This window comes from Pseudorasbora parva, chromosome 11 (assembly GCF_024679245.1).
Source record: "Pseudorasbora parva isolate DD20220531a chromosome 11, ASM2467924v1, whole genome shotgun sequence".
Taxonomy (NCBI): Eukaryota; Metazoa; Chordata; class Actinopteri; order Cypriniformes; family Gobionidae; genus Pseudorasbora; species Pseudorasbora parva.
Genome location: NC_090182.1, coordinates 29132976 through 29151318, shown reverse-complemented (window position 1 = coordinate 29151318; position 18343 = coordinate 29132976). Strand labels below are relative to the sequence as shown.

At 42.4% G+C, this 18343-nt stretch overlaps 1 long non-coding RNA gene across 1 annotated transcript in view; it reads left to right on the top strand.

Moving 5' to 3' along the window:
• LOC137092516 (uncharacterized) overlaps nt 1-17953 on the top strand; it is a 305870-nt gene extending 287917 nt beyond the window's left edge. Inside the window, exon 3 of the long non-coding RNA XR_010908304.1 lies at nt 17904-17953. This is a non-coding gene — a long non-coding RNA (uncharacterized lncRNA). The remainder of the gene's footprint in view (nt 1-17903) is intronic.
• The last annotated feature ends 390 nt before the right edge of the window (nt 17954-18343 follow it).

Here is an 18343-nt window from a genome sequence, read left to right as displayed (position 1 = left end):
TTCTTGACTCTTTGTTGTGACATTTCTATCTAAAGTGACAAATTAGTTTCTTGTACCCATTGCCATCTATACAGTGATATATCACACTGTCATCTGACAGAAGAGGGTGAGAAGTCAAACCTTACAGGTGTCCGGGATGGGGCAGGACAGGTCCCTGAACTCATTATCAGTGCGCCTCAAGTCTCTCACAGGGGCTTTCACTCTGTTTGAAAATGAGGACCTCCGGAATATTCAGGAACAAACATAATGCCGGCTGCTGTCTGACATTACCCCAACTGTTCCCCTCAGAGTCCGAGTGAGATGGGATTCATTCTGCCATGTGTCATACCCCTGATGACTCTGGTAGAAGTGTAATGTCAGACTCCTGATGATAAGCCACGTTCTTTCTAAGGAAAACCATCGCTATGAGACCTTAGGGGTTTACCTTAACTAATGCCATCTCTTGGCTCAACTAATGGCAAGAGAAATGCCAGGAACAATGCCAACTTGGCATGTCACTGAGGTTTTTCCCCTTCTTTTTTTGACAAGCCAAATATAGAAAGGTCTCGTTTTACTCTCAGAGACTCAGCGAGATGCGTTGAACTCCGCCAGCGTGGATTTCTCAAAAGCCAAACTTTCCACACAACCCGCAGGCAGAGAGGTGCTCGCAGAAAGGGTCTAATTAAAACTGCATAATGCAACTTTCTAACTAGAGACACTTTTGAGATGTGTGATGAGGAAACTCTACTCAAATCATCAATGTCTTGCCCTTCTCTTCTCCAGAGTCCAGACTCATGACAGCACATGACAAACACACCCCTGGAGGGAGAGCCCGATCTCACGAAAATGCGTCTAAATAGTACGAGTGTGAAATCTCGTGGAATGTATACGGCAAAATGAGTTTTGGCGTGCATATGGTACGCGATTTTTTGCGTGCATATGATACGCACTTTATGGCGTATTATAAATACGAACCCACCACCCCACCACTCTAAACCTACCCAAAAGCATGTCATATGCACGCCCTAAAGTGTGTATCATATGCACTCAAAAAACTGCGTAGCATTTGCACGGCAAAACTCATTTTGGCATATCCATTCCACAAGATTTCACACTCGTACTATTTATACGCATGACCATGAGATTTTGTTGGAGCGGAATATGTGAGGAGGCGCACCTGATTATGTCCATCCTTCATCACTCTTATCAGAATAATCAAGTATCATATCCTCATGCTATTTATCTTTCCTTGATATCCAATATTTTGCTACTGGTCAAGTTTAAAACTAGCCTGGATGCCAGCCGAACTCTTTAACTCTTAACTCTTTACAACATTTGAGCTTGGGCGGTTCGGTCTGGACTCGATCCTTCGAGGAGTAATTATGCCCGAACAGAAACTGTTTGGACCAATGAAATCATCAGGGCGGGCTTTAGAAGACGATGGACAGATGATCAACAGTAACCTAATAATGCACGTCATCAAAGGTGCTTGGATTATATTTGTTCAAATACTAAACGGAGAGCTTGTTCATATATGCATTCACCTGCACTATTTCTCTCTGAAATCTAAATATTGTGTTATTTTGGCAAGATTGCCTGCTAAAATTCGCATTCATGGTCCTATATAGCAGATAATGGTCGCTTCAACAAGCGGACATTGAAAACAACCCGCGAAAAAAAAAAAGTGGACTTGGCAACACAGTGCAGTTGAACTCATTTGACAACTAACGTTATGCGTCGCTTCGTTGCTCTGATTGGTTGTAGGTCTATCCAATTGAGGTCTTTCCTGGTTCGGTTGAAACACGCCCCATAATCACAGCCCAATGGAGCAGTATCAGACTCATATTCTGACTAGAATTGAGAATGACCACGTCAGGCTAGTTTAAAACCCTTGTTTTAACTCATTTGATTTTCATGTGATCAGTTTTGTCTTGGCCCATAGACTGTAAAAAAAAGATGGACGATGCACATTCACTCTCTTCCATTGTAAAAAAAAAAAAAAAAGCTGCTATTGTCCTAGTATGCCACTGACATCTTGAGTCTCAAGTCTGCACAGTAGTGAGCGCAAAATGAAACAGCGGTATCAAGGTCTCGCAAATACATAGATTTAATCTCCTCCCGAAAATCCTAAGTATTTTGACGCCTACTGTCAATCTCAGCTGTTAATCAAGATGCAACACCACCATTTTTATAGCATCAAATAACTAATTACAACCAAACTAATTTAAAGAACAAACACTTACATCAGCATGATGAAAACCAGAAACCATCTTTGTTAAAAAATAAAAATAAATGGTGTCATTTGATTGTTTAGTTTGTCTCACATCCCATTACATAATATGGAGAGGGCGGGGTTTGGCTTCACTTTTAAGGACTCATTGGGCACACTTGTCCTGGACACATTACAATGCATTTGTGCACGTATGTGATTTGAGTGGTCAGATCACAAAAACAAACACAAAAAATATTTTCCCCTATTATCTGTTATGAAGCAACATTGAGCTGTGGGAAAGTTGCAAACTTATCCAATGTGATCTCATGAGAATGCATTTGCATTTTTATGTAAAGAGTCGTTCAAACACTTTTTAATGCACACTGAAAGTACATTGTATATAAATGCCTCATTCAGTCATTCATAATTTTACATTTAGACATTTTACATCTTACATTTGACATATATAAACACACTGATATGCATAATATTGACAGAACCAAAGCGTAAAATATTTGTTTTGACAGCACTAAAACATAAATTATTTGTATATGAACAATTCTACCGGCATATACATTTGTAAATATTGCTATTTATGAATAATAAAAGCATGGCATTAATGTATTGACACTGATGTATTCAATTGTCATATAAATTATGTTTTCAGTCACATTTATTAAACACAGTTTACTTACAGTAACTAGAAATAATAACATTACGCTCTGTCACTGACTCGTTTCGGAGGATTACATAATGTAAAACAAGACTACGTTTTGAAACCTTAAGATTTTCTGTAGTCGTTTAACCATTTTGTAATATTTTGTTTGCTTGCCGCAAGACAAAATGTGTTATAATATATATATATACACCAAAATACAACATAAATTCACAAAATACATTTTTTATTCGCTCTGTGTAATCCACATCTTTAGAATCCATACGTTTGCAAGTAACAGATCCAAATTAAGCCCTTATCCAGCCATCCTCATCTCCAGTCTTAGCCGCGACGGACCCACTTTATATTAGGTGGCCTAATATAACTATGTACTAACATTTTAATTAATAATTTGATACAATGCACTTATTTAGTGTTTTCACATTTTACTTTTTTTTTTTTAAATACCTGCATGTAATTACATCTTTAATTCATTTTTGTAATTACATTTATAATGACACTGTCTTCCCTTACACCTCACAGTACCCTTAAACGTACCCATACACAACCACACCTATCCCTAACCTTACTCGTATCCCACCTTAATGTCCGCAAAAGTGTTTTGCAATACAACATGAACACAATAAGTACATTGTACTTATTTTTTGATGTAAGTACATAGTGGTTAAGGCCATCTAATATAAAGTGGGGCCGCAGTGACTGTAAACGTCAAATCCGACGCTCGTAATGATGAATTCAAACTCAAAAAATATCCCCTCAAGAAGCGTTACGACATGATTTACGGCAGTAATATCAAATGCTCATTGGCTCTAGCCTGCTTTGTCACAGATTGTGACATGCCGTGTTTCAGCCAATGTACATTTGAAAATGGGAAATGCACGCCTTCACAGAGTGAAGACGGATTAATGTTTTCATGGATTAATAACTTAAATTCAGCTCTGTACCTCATAAAACACTACTATATACCACCAAAGAGGGCTGTGACTGCAACTCATGGTTATTTGAGCGCGTTTATACAGCTTTTGACATTTTCGCAATAAGTTAATTATTGTGATTACACTTGCCTGTCTGTTTTTTTTTTTTTTTTTTTTTTCATAACTGTACATAGTTTAAAAAAATAGGGGTAAATTTAGAGGTAGGAGTGCGATTAGCAGCTCAAAATATATATTTAATGCTATATTGTTACTAAAATTGTCATTTTCCTAAACATATCTGTCAATTATGTTTTATTCTTTTTATATTCTGTATAAAATGTGTAGGTCTAGTTAGCTTTTGGAGTAGGGTTAATGGATTTTACATGTATCTTTAAAATGGTAACATTATTATGATATCTTTATGATATGAAAGATTTGTAAATATCTAACACCTTGCAGCTGTAAAATCATATCAATGTCAATATGTCCATTTTAGCATTTTAGCATCTATCCAAATGTACAAATGTACATTTTTTTGTCTTTGAAAATTATATATTAATGCCTATATATTAATAATGAGACCAGGCTGTGTTGTCAGGTCACCTGAGACCTGTAGTTATTCTTGTTAACGGGTCATATTATACATGTTCTAATGTACATGGACAAGCAATGTTACATATAACTTGATTAGGCACAAGCCATTAAAATGGTTGTAAATGTTTACAGTACATGGCACATATATAATGAACGTTTTATATCTAGTGGAAAGCCTGTTTCTCAGACATCATCCTCATTAGACCTGCATTCGTTATATTTCATATTTTCAAAAATATTTCAATTTTTTTTAATCTGGTATTTTATTTAGAGAGATGACTTATACTTCATTCCATTTCATCTCTCTTCAAAGGCCACATCTTAAGAAGCATCCCTGTGCTCAATTAGTCAAGAGTCCATTCCTTGAAGTAATTTTCTGTCTGGAACAAGAGAGCACTTTTTCCCATGGAGAGCCTTTTAACTTCTCTTGGTTGACAGCTACACCTTGTCGTATAAAATAAATAGAAATTAACAGCAGCATGCACATTGTAAGTAGGGTTGGGGACAAACAAAGCAGTACAATGTCTATTAAGTAAAACAAATGCACACATTTGATTAGCATGCACACCATTACAATTAAGGGCTGCAGAAAGTTTAGTGGAAATGTTGTCATGCTGCTCACACGTGTCAAATCTAATAGCTTCCCTGAGCCTTATTGGCTTGTGCTGCAGCTCTGAGAAACGAGTAATTGAGAGCAAAGCATCTTGGTCAACAGAACTACTGTTCTTATTAAGTGCATGTTTGCCTCTGGCTGAACACTGAGGTATCTGCTTCAGGGGTTTCCCAAGCTTATAAAAACTCTGGTTATGATTGGACTTTTTAAATAGTTTATGTTTTTATATATTTCTATTCCCTATATGTTTGTCCTGATTCCCTCATTCAGATATTCAACTGATTCGACAGAAAACACAGAGCAACTTGTGTGTTGTGTGGCAAAACCTTTTAAGCAAATGTGTGTGTGTGTGTGGTTTTCTTGTTTCCTAATTTATGATCTGTTTTTGCTCCCCATCAGCAGCCTGTTACTTGCTCTGGTTTTGATGAGCCATTCTGTCATCCCTCCTCTGCCCTCCGTGGCATAATTAGTGCCTGCCCGATGTCTCTAGCCCATTAGATAGATGGAGAGCAATGAGAAGGAAAGAATTAAAGCGAGGGAGAATTGAAGATGAGAATGACATCAAGTTGAAATAGAAACCATCTTTAAAGCGACCAACTTTAAAGCAAATTCATTGTGAGATCTCATTGCTATATGTATAATGTATTATAAGATGACTGCAATTCTCAAATGTTTCTGCATGCTTTTAATTATGTGATATTGCATAACATTGTATGGTACATTTATTCAAATGAAAATTCTTTCACCATTCAAACGATATACACTAAATTGCCAGAATGGGTCGTTCTCAGGAGCTCAGTGATTCAAGCGTTATACTGTGATTGGTTGCCACCAGTGCAATAAGCCCATTTGTTAAATTTCCTTACTACTAAATATTACACAGTAAACTGTTAATGGTATTATAACAAAGTGGAAGCAATTGGGTACAACAGCATCTCAGTCCCAAAGTGGTAGGTCTCATAAAATCACAGAGTGGGGTCAGTGCATGCTGAGACGTACATTGCACAGAAGTCTGCAACTTTCTGCAGAGTCAATAGCTAATGACCTCCAAACTTGAGGCCTTCAGGTTAGCTCAGGAACAGTGTGTAAAGAGCTTCATGGAATAGGTTTCCATAACCGAGCAGCTGGGTTACCAAATGCAATGCAAAGCGTTGTATGCAGTGGTGTAAATCACGCCAACACTTGACTTTAGAGCAGTGGAGACGTGTTCTCTGAAGTGACCAATCACACTTCTCTCTGACAATCCGATGGACGAGTAGCCAGGAGAACGGAACATGCCTGACTGCATTGTGTCAAGTGTAAAGTTGGGTTGAGGGGGGATTACGGTGTGGGGTTATTATACAGGGTCTGGGCTTGGCACCTTAGTTCCAGTGAAAGAAACTCTTAATTCTTCGGCATATCAAGACATTTTGGAAAAATGTCATGCTCCCAACTTTATGGGACACGTTTGAGGATCGCCCCTTTCTGTTCCAACCTGACTGCGCACCACAAAGCAAGGTACATAAATACATGGATAAGCGAGTTTGAAGTGGAGGAACTTCACTGGCCTGCACAGAGACCTGACCTCAACCCTTTGGGATGAATTAGTCTGCTAGCCAGACCTTTTCATCCAACATCAATGCCCTCACAAATGCACTTCTATAGGAGAATATTTAATAATTCCCATAAACACACCTCTTGTGGAAAGCTTCCCCAGAAGATTCAAAATTGTTCTAGCTGCAAAGGGTGGGCCAACTCCATTTTAAAGCCTATTGATTAATAATGGAATATCATTAAAGTTCATGTAAAGGCAGGTGTTCCAAAACATTTGGCAATATGGTGTATATCCTTTCTTAAACCATGTGGACAACCCCACCGAGAATATAAGCGATCTTAAGCTTTGACTGAGCTACAATAATACATGGAAAATACACAATGCTGTTAGCTTTAGACAAGATGGTATGCATTGTCCAGCAACCGGTATCCCTCAGAAATACAAGTAGAGGGGTCACTGTTATTCTCATGCTAATGCGTTTGGTTACAATGTTGGGGTACATGAGAAATGTAAGTCTTGACCTGCTAAATTACCACAAATTAATATTCACAGCCCTGGGCTTTGCTAGATGAGGCAGTGAATTAGACTAGAGAAATGAATGATTAACGCAGGGTTGATTTTCACATTTGGATGCCTTGGGAGAAATGGGAGAACAACTTTTTTTCCTTCTCTTAGTGCATGTAAATTACCCTTTCCAGTCTGTTCCCAGTAAAGCCGACTTACTCATGAGCCATCATGTGTCGATTTGCTTTAGTTCTCAGTGGTCATATGTCTTTTCAATTGATAGATTTAGGAATGTGTGGATGCACATGTTTTCTCTGGCAGATAGAGTGATACACTTATTTCATTTCTCTCACACTCACTCTCCACCCCTAATCTTATATTCTGAACATTTCCATATGGTAATTTGTCCCAAGGTCTGACTCAGCAATATGTTCTCATAAATCATGTCAAATCCAAGAATATGAATTGCAGTTTGTCGTGTGAATATTTTTTATTCCACTTCTTTTATCTTAATTTTATCTACTGATGCATTTTAACATGCATTACATTAGATAGCATAAGTGATAACTAGCTAGCAATTATAGGCTTACAGTGCTAACCACTAATATTAATAATATTCTGCAGTTATGAATTATGAACCCTTGGTAAATATGAGGAAAGGTTGCTCTGAAAAAATCTGCAATCTTTTGAACTATCATTCAAAAAAAAAAAAAAATCACTAAATTCAAAAACGAGTATATGTGATTCGTTGTCTGTTGCTAAGTGTCTAGATTGGCACTATTTTTATTGACTTTTGCACATATTTTAGTAATCATCATACATTAAGTATAATTCAAAAACGTACATTGGACATGGCGTTACCATGGAAACAGCACTATAAATTCTTCTAGTGGACTTCTCCCCCTAGTTGGCTGAGTCAGGTTTCATAATACAGAATTTATTTAAACTACTTTAAAATCAGAGTCTCAAGGTTCCATATTTGTTTTGGGATAAAAGTGAAATGTATTCATTTACTGCAGGAGGATGCATTAAAAAAGTAATTTTTGGTACAGTGGCTAAAAAAAATCGAACGTGAACTTAAATTTTTGTGGTATCAACTTCAAATTCGGAATACAACTTGATTAGATATATGTCTTTGATTTTATTGTAATTTTATAATAATAATAAAAACATTTTGTAAAATATATATTTAGAATAAAATATAAATATATTTAGAATACAAATATAATACAAAAAAATATAAATATATTTAGATTAGAATACATATTATTTACAGTACATTTAAACTTTTTAAATTTTTCTGCAGAGTGTCTTCTTTAAAACAAGACCAAGTTCTATATAATATATATAAGTTTTCTTGTAATACAGCCATTTAAGTTTGGATTTTCACGTCTATTCTCAAAAAGGTGGTGACATTTAGGGGTTAAAATACATTACAGTTTACAGTTGACATTACAGAGATGATATTTAAGTTGAGGATGAGGATTAGGTGCAAATCATTATGTATTTATGCATGGTTTGGACATGTCTGCTGTGCTTTTCACTCGTACTATATTTTATTTTATTTTATTTTATTTTATTTATTTTTTTGCTACCCTTGCAGGATTTCATGTATTTATTTTTCATAAGCTCAGTTAGAACCAATATCAATTCTTAAATCCCAATAGTTGCTCTTTCAATCTAGCTGTTTCCAGTTGATTCATGAACAAAGTTTGTAGCACTCCAATCTAGACATGTGCCGATTTTCGGTAATGCGATCATGATAATGAATATGCACGATATTGTTATCGTGGGCACTTCAAAATATCATAAATCATAATCTATTAACAAGTATTACATTTTTTATAATGCACTTAAGAATACTTTGCCCATCAACAGTATAAAATGCTCAACACCGTCAAAGGGACGTAAATGTAAATTTACGTAAATGCTCAGATGTAAATGAGAAGCACATGAGTGAAGGAGATGCGCTAATGATGAAGTGCCGCTCAATGACAGCAGAGGGCGCTGATGAACTGCAGAATGCCGTGATTACCCCGGAAACCCCGCAAACAAAAGCAACTGCTTGTGAAGTTTTTAAAACAGCCACTCGTTTTTTTTTTTGTTTTTTTTTGTGATCTTAATGTTGCTTATTAGCCTGACAAGCCAGACCCACATCAAGATGTTTGGTCTGGAAACTCACCATAGACAGGGCTCAATCCGAGGGGCGGGATAAACGGTTGTCTTTCAAACTCCCTCTGCACGCGATAGGATAGCGCTACACCAACCAGAGCAATGAAGGTGAAGCAGAGCTCGCTGATTGATTAAACATTCGCCGTATCCGGTTGGCTAAACTCCGAACACATCTTCCCTTTTTAAGAATGACTTCAGTGCCGCTCTTTGTTCTTTTCTCAGAGAAAAGCTTAACTCCAAGTCTTCCAGAGTCGCAGTCAAAGCTGATTCGAAAGACCGCCGCCGTTCGCCAGTTTCTGTGTTTACTAGAAGCACGCAAACGCAACTCGGCCGTCGTCATTATGGCCCCGCCCGCCGACTCTATACATGATGTGATTGGGCCGTCCAGATTTTGAGGAACACAGCTCAGAATGGTATTGAGAGTTTCTAGACGACACTTGCGGGCAAATTAAATTTGCTGCTGTAGGGTGCGTCTAGATTTCTAAGCTAGTTGCTTATCACAGCACCAAATACTTAATACTTAATTATTTAATAGGCTAATTATTTTCAAACATTTTTATGTTTTAATCTGGACTACAACATGCCCTAATGATTAGAACTTTTTGATTTATTGTTCAGTAAAACTTTGAGACATACGACTTCATTAGTTAACATGTTAATTCATTATTACCAAACTGACAATGAAAAATACTTATAAAGATTTAATTATTGTAAGGTATGTTCATTTCTTAGTTACTGTACAATAGCATTAAAATCAAAATCAAAATAACTTTTTTTTAATGGACCTAAGATAAAACTAACAACGATATCAGTATTTATCATATAACATTACCAAACACATTATAGTTTCTGTAACAAAGTTATTGCTCAATCTTAGTTAATGCATTAAATAATGAGACCTTATTGTGATTAGTTACCTGCAGTTCTTAATTAAAGCCTAATTCTTTTGCACTTTAATCTATTTGAAAATTATACTTCTACAGCTCTGGAAAAAAAATTAAAAGACATTGATTTCTCAATGTTAAGTGGTCTTTTAATTTTTTTCCAGAGCTGTATATTTTTTTGGTGCATTGTATTATTGTATTTAAACATTCAGTTGATTTTGTTATTACAAAAATAGTTCTTAAAGGGGGGGGGGGGGGGGGTGAAACACTCAGTTTCAGTCAATCTCATGTCAATCTTGAGTACCTCTAGAGTAGTATTGCATCCTTCATATCTCCAAAAAGTCTTTAGTTTTATTATATTTAAAAAAGAAAGATTAAAAAAAAAAAATGAGCGGCTGGAGGCATATCATGCGGCCGGAGCTAAATAATCACATGCATAAAATGGTTTATTGGTGTTCCCTTTCGGGGAACTCGAGCTGCGTCGAAACGCTGTGAGAACGCCTCTGCGTTAATGCGTCGTGAAGCGCCTGTAGAACCATTCCATCGGAAAAAAGATCGATCGTCGGCGTGATGACGTCATCGACCGGAAGCTATAAAACGTCCGTGAAAACAAACAGGAACTAGCTTCTGAGCCTTCAGCAAGCGATCTGTGTGAACCTGTCTGTCTATTTGGTGTTTTTGTCTGTCTATTATCAGAGATTTTCCACCCTTTTTGTTAAATATTCCATATATTAACAGAAAAAAGAGAAAATAAAATAGATAGAAATGGCGAGTGAGAGCAGCAATTTCAGAAAGTGTGTTCCTCCCTGCCCACGCTACATCACGGGCGGGGACACACATCTTCTCTGTGTTGCATGCTTGGGAGCGCAGCATGCCCAGGCAGCCCTCGAGGGGGCTGCTTGTGAGCACTGTGAGCGTTTACCATTAAGAACGCTGCGCTCCCGCCGGGCACTCTTCGAGGAGGGTGCCTCGGCTCGTGTTCCCCGCGGCTCTGGTCCCGCTTCCGCCGAGGCGGAGCGAAGGCTGCAGTCGTGGGGTTCACAATTGGATGTTGCAGAGGGGTTAGAGACGGGCGCTGCCTTATCTCTGCCCTCACCTGCTCCATCCAGCGGCTCTTCTCGGGGCATGGAAGCACGCATGGCGGTTTCTTCCCCCCCGAGAGAGTCGCCGGTACTTCATCTGTCCAGCTCTGAGGAGGTGGACGTTGAAAGTATCGACATTGAAGATTCGCCACTTCAGTCCCCTGCTAGTGAAGAGCTAGTTGAGGTTTTGACGCGAGCAGTGGCCAGATTAAACATCGACTGGCCCACTGAAAGATCTGAGGCAGGAAGAAAACGTCATAGCAAGCTAGACGAACGCTTCCTGCCATCTCGCGCCTCAGAACCTCAGCGACGGGGCCTGCCGTTCTTCCACGACTTGCACACCGAGGTGGCAAGATCGTGGAGGAGACCGGCATCATATCGTGTCTTCAGCCCGCAGACTTCGGTCTATAGCAACATCAGCGGGCTGAGACAGTACGGTTATGGGGCGATGCCAAAGGTTGAAGAGACGTTGCGAGCCATCTCTCACCCTCTTCGGCATCGTCCCTTAAGGCCCCGACTTTACCCACCAGACCATTGAAAACAACGTCGGCGTTGGTGGGTAAAGCGTACTCGGCAGCGGGTCAAGCGGCTGCATGCCTGCACACGATGGCTATCGTGCAGGCATACCAGGCTGACCTGCTGAGGGATCTGGACGGTAGTGATGCTGTGGGGGGAGATATTGTAGCTGAGTTAAGATCTTCAGCCGATCTAGCTCTCCGGGCCACCAAGGAGACGGCCAGATGTGTTGGCCGCTCCATGGCAGCATTGGTGGCTACGGAGAGGCACCTATGGTTGAACCCCACAGATATCAAGGAGAGGGAGAAAGCCTTTCTACTTGATGCGCCGCTTTCTCCTGGAGGCCTCTTCGGTGACGCAGTCCATACTGTCACCGAGAGGTTCCAGGAGTCGAAAAAGCAAGCTGCGGCGCTCAAGCAGTTCCTCCCTCTCCGAGTCCAGGTCCCTGGGGCTGCTGCTGATACCACCAAGCAGCCCAAACCGAGTACGAGCTCTTCACACAGGGCTTCACAGAAGCAGAGCGTCGCTGCCCGAGCTCCCCCTCAGCGTGGGGACGAGGGGCGGCGCTCTCAGACGAGGCCTTCGAGGGGCAGGGCTGATCTGCGGACAGTCCTGATCGCCAAGAAGGCCTCGTCGAAGCGTTCCTGACGCCAGAAGCGTCAGGACGCTGAGGGTGGTTCCCCCCGTAGGGAAACGGTGTTTACCCCTGCTAACCGTACCCGTTTCCCTACGGCACCCTCGGGGGGCCGCGCTGCCAACCCCGCCGCAATGCTGGGGCGCAGTCGGTCTCCGCGGGCCACCCGAGGGTGGTCCGCACCCCCTTCGGGGGGCCCCCGAGCAGTCAAGTCAGTCGTTCCCTGCCGGTCCGCCGCTTCAGGGCACTGTGCTTGTTGCTCAAAATACACCAGAGGCCAGCCTCGAGAGGCTGGTTCCCTTAGTAGATTTTCTAGACGAGTGGAAACGTCTATCAAACATATCTCGTTGGGTTCTGCAGATAATAGAAAGGGGGTACGCTATTCAATTCAGAAGTCGGCCACCTCCTTTCTGCGGTGTCCTACCTACAGAGGTGGGCCCGGAGCAGGCTCTGGTAATGGCACAGGAAGTAGAGACACTCCTGCAAAAAGGGGCTATAGAGAGGGTTCCCCCTCCCAGCAGGGAGTCTGGCTTTTACAGCCGTTACTTCATCGTGCCCAAGAAGGATGGGGGCTTACGCCCGATATTAGATCTGCGGCTATTGAAACGCTCGGTGGCCAAGCTAAAATTCAAGATGCTTACACTCAGACAGATTGTAGCGCAGGTCAAATCGGAGGATTGGTTTGTCACCATAGACCTCAAAGATGCGTATTTTCATGTCTCCATCCTTCCACATCACAGGAAGTTCCTGAGGTTTGCCTTCGGGGGAGAGGCATACCAATATCGTGTACTTCCCTTCGGTCTAGCACTGTCACCCCGCACGTTCACCAAGTGTGTGGATGCAGCTCTGGCGCCGCTGCGTCTACAGGGCATCCGCATACTGAACTATATCGACGACTGGCTGATTCTAGCGAATACAGAGCAGATGGCGGTTCAGCATCGAGATGCTGTTCTCGCCCACATGTCGAAGTTGGGGTTGAGGCTGAACGCCAAGAAGAGTGTGCTTTCTCCGGCTCAGAGAACCACTTTTCTAGGTGTGAACTGGGACTCGGTAATTATGCGGGCGCAATTATCGCCAACACGCATAGCATCGATCCTGGCAGCCGCCAAAGAACAGAAGCTAGGCCGAGCCGTCACTGTGAAACAGTTCCAGAAACTGTTAGGTCTCATGGCAGCAGCGTCCAACGTGATACCTTTTGGCCTTCTGTACATGAGGCCACTGCAGTGGTGGCTCAAAACAAAGGGGTTCTCCCCGAGGGGAAATCCGCTCCGCGCGATCAAAGTCACGCGGCGATGCCTACGTGCTCTGGTCATGTGGAAAAACCCGGGGTTTCTATCCCAGGGTCCCGTGTTGGGGGCTCATGTTCGTCGCGTAACGCTAACGACAGACGCCTCTCTCACGGGCTGGGGGGCGACCATGAGTGGTCGCTCGTCCCAGGGTCTATGGCAGGAACATCAGCGGCACTGGCACATAAATCGGCTAGAGATGCTCGCAGTGTTTCTTGCATTGAAACAGTTCCTGCCCGACCTCAGGGGCCACCATGTACTAGTCAGAACAGACAACACGTCCGTGGTGGCCTATATAAACCACCAGGGGGGTCTGAAGTCTCGTCCGTTGGACAAATTGGCACATCGGATCCTCCTGTGGGCCCAAGGGAAATTGCTGTCAATCAGGGCAGTGTATATCCCGGGGGCCCTGAATCAGGAAGCAGACAGCCTGTCGAGACAGGGGCCGAGGCCCGGGGAATGGAGACTCCACCCAGAGGTGGTGGAGCTCCTCTGGAAGGTTTATGGGAAAGCAGAGATAGACCTGTTCGCTTCGGCGGAGAATTCTCACTGCCCGCAGTGGTTTTCTCTGACCCATCCGGCCCCTCTGGGGCTGGATGCCATGGTACAGGAGTGGCCGAGGCTGCCTCTGTACGCCTTCCCCCCGATTGTCCTGCTTCCAGGAGTTCTGGAGAGGGTACGCCGGGACGGGGCCCAGGTACTTCTAGTGGCTCCGAACTGGCCGACCCGAGTATGGTTTTCGGACCTGATATCTCTCCTGGAAGGCTCTCCGATGGAGATTCCGACCAGGAGGGATCTACTCTCTCAGGCGGGCGGGAGATTCCTGCACCCACGCCCAGAGATGTGGAAACTGTGGGCCTGGCCTCTGAGGGGGCTAGGCTCATAGAGGAAGGTCTCTCGGCCGAGGTCGTAGAGACCATCCTACACTCCAGAGCTCCGTCCACAAGGAAGCTGTACGCTTTGAAATGGAGACTTTTCTCAGCATGGTGCAGAGAACGCCAGTGGGACCCAGTTAACTGCCCGGTTGGTACAGTGCTGGAGTTCCTGCAGGAGAGGTTCTCGGCAGGGTTGACCCCCTCCACACTTAAGGTGTACGTGGCGGCCTTGGGTGCCTTCCACGTCCCTTGCAGTGGAGTGTCTTTGGGAAGACACCCTCTAATTACACGCTTCCTTCGTGGCACATTAAGGTTGAGGCCAGTTATGCACTCGAGGGTCCCGGCATGGGACTTGGCCATTGTTCTGAGGGGCTTGTCCGGACCTCCGTTCGAACCTCTGGAGGAGGTTTCGGATAAGTTCCTCACCCTAAAAACCATCTTCCTTTTGGCTATTTCATCTCTTAAAAGGATAGGAGATATTCAGTCCCTGTCAGTAGGGCCCTCATGTCTAGAGTTTGCGCCAGGGATGGTGAAAGCATTTCTACATCCCAGGCCGGGTTATGTCCCCAAGGTTCCTACGAGCCCACGGGGCCCCATCACTCTACAAGCCTTCTGTCCTCCTCCATTTATGACGTCAGACCAGGAAAGGTTAAATCTGCTGTGTCCTGTGAGGGCACTGGATACTTATGTCCACAGAGCTGCCCTGTGGAGAAAAACCGAACAATTGTTTGTTTGCTTTGGACCCCCTAAGAAGGGGGCCCCACTATCCAAGCAGAGGATGAGCAAGTGGGTGGTCGAGGCCATCTCACTTGCTTATGAAGCTACCGGGCAGCCATCTCCACTGGCTGTCCGGGCGCATTCAACCAGGGGTATGGCTGCTTCTAAAGCACTTTTGTCGGGGGCTTCCCTCCATGATATTTGCAACGCGGCCGGTTGGTCGTCTCCTTCTACCTTCGTCAGGTTCTACGAACTAGACCTGGCATCTACAGTAGGGGCACAGGTACTCTCGTAACCGTGTGCGCTTCGGCTTCACACATACGAGACACTTGGTCCTATGGCGATGTGGGTATAAGCGTTCTCACAGCGTTTCGACGCAGCTCGAGTTCCCCGAAAGGGAACGTCTCAGGTTACGTATGTAACCCTAGTTCCCTGAGGGAACGAGACGCTGCGTCGCTCTGCCATACTCCCGGCGTGTCCGTGATCACTTACTTCAGGCTTTATCAGAAGTTAGTTCCTGTTTGTTTTCACGGACGTTTTATAGCTTCCGGTCGATGACGTCATCACGCCGACGATCGATCTTTTTTCCGATGGAATGGTTCTACAGGCGCTTCACGACGCATTAACGCAGAGGCGTTCTCACAGCGTTTCGACGCAGCGTCTCGTTCCCTCAGGGAACTAGGGTTACATACGTAACCTGAGACGTTTTTCAGGTCATCTGTGCTAGAGAGAGCTTGCGTGCAAATGGTTGCCAGATTGGACATGTTTAGGTAAAACACCGGATGCATACATTTGTTTTTTTTTTCACAGAAAAGCTCTGTTTGGGGGATTTAATTACTGAAATCTGGCAACTGCACGAACGCGAGCTCCTTCTCACGGACGGATGATCTGAAAACACCAAATAAACCAGTAAGCTGCATTTTATCAATCTCTATTTGAGATGTTTTGCTTAAAGTGTCATTTAGTCGGTCTGTGTTGTGTCAGGACGGTCAGGACTCATGAGCCGCTTTACTAAACTACTGAGCTGCTGAAATAAGCCAATCAGAGCAGAGCTCAACATTAATATTCATGCCCTTTCCAAATAAGGCAAAAACAGAGCATTACATCCTAGGGACAATTTATAGGGTAGTAAATGGACCTGTAAAATTGTATCTGGACATTTTTTTCCCTTAAATAAGCCACATACCCTCTATGTAGATATCAGAGAACAATTTATCACATTGTTTCACCTTTAATGTGGCACAACAGATCTCTGTAGCTCCTCAGTTCAAGCAAAGTGGTAGTCTGCATGAACTGATCATCTACTTCCACTTACTACTAGTTCCGGCATGAACTAAACATGAATGAACATCAGAAGGTACGTTGAAAGATAGCTACAACTTACCAACATATGTGTCATGCTTCATGTCACCGCTTAATAAGTGGTTCAACCAAGGAAGGACATCAATAAAACATCTTGTGAACAACGTACCCCAGAAAAGACATTGTCCAAAATTGTCATTGTATTTTTTACTTTACTTGTTCTTCAATATTTAGTGTATGTTTGAATAAATCTGCCATATTTTTATGACAGCCACTATTTAAATAAATATATCACTGATAGGTTGTTTGGTAATGGGCATGGTGGTCAGTATATGAGATATGTCAGCCTGATAGAGGTGTGTGTGTGTGTGTGTGTGTGTGTGTGTGTGTGTGTGTGTGTGTGTGTGTGTGTGTGTGTGTGTGTGTGTGTGTGTGTGTGTGTGTGTGTGTGTGTGTGTGTGTGTGTGTGTGTGTGTGTGTGTGTGTGTGTGTGTGTTTGTGTAGCCCCCTCGCACACACATACACAAAGTGGTCTAGCCACCAGTGGTTCATATGATTGATTACCCAATCTCCTTCTAGCCTCAGTTACACATTTAATAGCCCTCTGTTTATGAAGACATGGAGTTTGTGGCTGTGCCTTGCAGATGCACAAATCATTTGTGTCTTACTCCTGGTCTACCTTATAGACTTCTCTGTATGGATTATTACATTCATATACCAACCCTTGAATTTACTTCTCTGTTTCTAAATGTGCTTCCCAGTTCCATCAGCTGCCACCTTATAATGTTGACATATTTCTCTCATGCTCCTTATTTCTACTTCAACTCCAAATGAGCGATTTATAAAGACCTTTTCACATGGTGATTACTTTAAAGAGATGTAATATCTCAGATTAGATCCCAGCTAATCACACTTAAAGCATCAGCTTTTCATTTAATGTGAATGTTAGTATATATAAACAAATGTCTCGGTTTGTTCCAAGTGTTCTAAATGTTATTTAATAATGTGAAAAACTAGTTATCTTTGATATGTTTATGAGATGTGAACTAATTAATCAGTTAATACAATACAAATGAATGATTTAATCATTTTGGTTCAGCTGAATGACTCAATAATCCATGTGTTAAAAGAATGATTAACAATGAATAACATCTGTCTTTTGGCACAAATCTGTGATATGGCTTTAGAAGACTTGGAAAATAGCACACAAGTTGTTTTAGCTACTTTTATGGTACATTTCATGTTGCTTTTCCATCACTTTTGATGGAAAGTCCTCATTCAGAAAGAGATTGCGGTTCATAGGTTAATACTAAAGACTATTTGTGCTTTGCTAAATATGGCACTTTGCTGTTACTGACAGTCAATGCAGTGTATGAATGTTTTTTTTTTTTTTTTTTTTTTCTGAACAGCCTGTTCTGTTCCTAATCTTGCCAGGACCGACCAGACAAGGACAAAAAAGCCCCCTGACTTTCCCAAAAAAATCACAGCACTCCTGCCAGCACATGCGACCTGGAGTTTGAACTCAGAGTCATTAGTGATCTCACTGTCCAGTTTATTTCCATCCATACCTCCATCTCCTCTCTCTCTCTCTCTCTCTCTCTCTCTCTCTCTCTCTCTCTCTCTCTCTCTCTCTCTCTCTCTCTCTCTATCTCTCTCTCTCTCTCTCATAATGTTTAATGATGATAAAAGTTCAATTTTGAAATGCGCAGTCTGGGCCTTGGATTGCATTATCTCATTATTTAGAATCAGAGCTGTATTTATCACAGGCTGCTGTATCTCTCAGTAAATATCTGCAAAACAGCCAGTGTACAAGGTTGCCAATTCAGGCCCCGGAGGATTAGCAGCAGCT